This window comes from Gekko japonicus, unplaced genomic scaffold, assembly GCF_001447785.1.
Source record: "Gekko japonicus isolate JY-2015 unplaced genomic scaffold, Gekko_japonicus_V1.1 scaffold6, whole genome shotgun sequence".
Classification (NCBI taxonomy): domain Eukaryota; kingdom Metazoa; phylum Chordata; class Lepidosauria; order Squamata; family Gekkonidae; genus Gekko; species Gekko japonicus.
The window spans coordinates 306,721-308,590 of record NW_015166417.1 but is presented as its reverse complement, the minus strand read 5'-3'; the positions used below and the strand labels follow the sequence as shown (position 1 = coordinate 308,590).

The following is a 1,870-nucleotide window of genomic DNA, read 5'->3' as shown; positions in this document are numbered from 1 at the left end:
GGGAAGCAGGGGGGGGGGGAAACCCCCTCCGGCGGGTGTGCTGAAGGGGGAGGCAGTGGGGCAGGTGGGGAGCATCCTGAGCAGCGCGTGATCCTATGCACACTGACTCCATTCCATGGTATTTTGCGTGAGATTAGACTGGGGGGGGGCCTCTGGGCTGCAGTCTCCCTGGCCGAGGAAGTGAAAGTCCTCTCCCCTTCCCCCAACTGCGACGCCCACTCGGAGCGCTTCCTTCCGTGGCTCGTGTGCAGGCGCGCCCCCAAAAAAAGTTCAGCCTGGAAGCCCGGCCAGGAAAAGATTTAAAAATAGCCCCCTCCCTGGGCTGCTTTCGAGTTTCCGAGTCGGAGAGGCTTAAAATAGCCCTGCCCACCGCCAGGCTGTTGCTTCCCTGCCCCGCCCCCGCCCCCCGCGCAATGGAGCAGCGGCAGCCACCGCCGGACCAGGCTGCCGGGGCGCTGCTACTATTTTTGGCGCGTCCTGGGCCCGTGTTGCGTCAATGGCCGCGTCCTCTTGCGTCACGCGCCGCCCCGCCCCTCGTCCTGCCCGCCCCTCCTCCCGGCTCTCACTTTTTCCCTTTCTTTTGCTTCATACACATTCCAATTTACTTCGGATTAAGCAGACAATGGACCGGACGGCCTACCCGCGACGCGCGCCTCTCCCTATTCCTTACCCCGCATTTTCGCTCCCGGGACTGCTGTTTGCAAACAAGACTTTATTCCCCGGAGGGATGAATTCCAGGTCCCGTTATGTGTACCCACCCTGCTCTTGCGGACTCCCACATCACGCCTCCCGAGAGGCGACTGTTCCGCGAACAGGAACTTCCCCGCGAGACCGGCGCGGGTGTGCCTCCCCCCCTCCCCCCAATCCGCTCTCCGCAGCAACGGTGCCTTCTTGGAACCGATTTCAAGGCGCGGGGAGGCGCAGACGTAAATCCGAGCGGGCATTGTGCAACCTGTGGAATGCGTTGCCCGGGCGCGTCAGGAGGCTCCTCACCTGTGAAATGTACCTGCTCCTCAGGAACAAGAGGGGGGGGAGCGGATCCGGAATAAGGTGGTATTTGCCTGGCGGGAGTGGGGGTGAGGAGTCTCCATCTAGACGAAGGGGTGAGAGACCGAGAGGACGTACCTGGATCGAGAGCGCACCTTTCCCTTGCGGGCGCCGCTGAGCCACTCCAGACCCGCCAGAGCGCAGCTTTGCCAGGCTGGGGCGATTCTCGGCTCTGCGTGTGCCAGGAGGGGGCGGGGAAAGGGGAGGCGGAGGAGTCCTTTGTTTACACGCCGGGGCCCGGGGGGAGGGGGCGCTCGTCTCTGCGTGTGCCAGGAGGGGGCGGGGAAAGGGGAGGCGGAGGAGTCCTTTGTTTACACGCCGGGGCCCGGGGGGAGGGGGCGTCCCGTGCTGGGGCGGGGGGCGGAGAAGAGGAGGGCGCTGCGCCCGGGGGCGCGCCCAGGTGCCGGGCAGGGGAGCGCGCGCGCGCCCGAGTCCCGCTCCCACCTTAAAAGCGCCACGCCGGGTGATGTCACGTCGGAAATTTACCAAAGCGAGCCCCAGCCAACGGTGCCGAGCGAGCCAGCCCCTTGCCTGGCTGATTGGGCGGGCGGCACTGACGTGCACTGACGCTTGGAGACTTGAGGTGCATGTTGGCTGTGCAATACGGAGCCCACATAAACAAAGGCACATTGGAGGGAAGGGCCAGTCTGTCCGCCTTGCGCCTGGCGCGTCGCTCGTACGGTACTTCCTGGAAAGAGGGAGCGGGGCTGACGTGCGTGGGGCTCCTCCTGCTGCTGCGGCTGCTGCTGCTGCTGCTACTCCTCTGGGCGCCGGAGAGGAAAGCCGCGGCCGGGGCTCCCTCCGCCGGATCGCCGGTGTCCCC

General features: G+C 65.7%; 1 long non-coding RNA gene across 1 annotated transcript in view; it reads right to left on the bottom strand.

Annotated features, from left to right (window-relative positions):
* The window catches only part of LOC107110754, a 5,549-nt gene extending 4,305 nt beyond the window's left edge, over nt 1-1,244 (bottom strand). The window contains exon 1 of the long non-coding RNA XR_001482533.1: nt 1,126-1,244. This is a non-coding gene — a long non-coding RNA (uncharacterized LOC107110754). The remainder of the gene's footprint in view (nt 1-1,125) is intronic.
* Nucleotides 1,245-1,870: the final 626 nt, after the last annotated feature.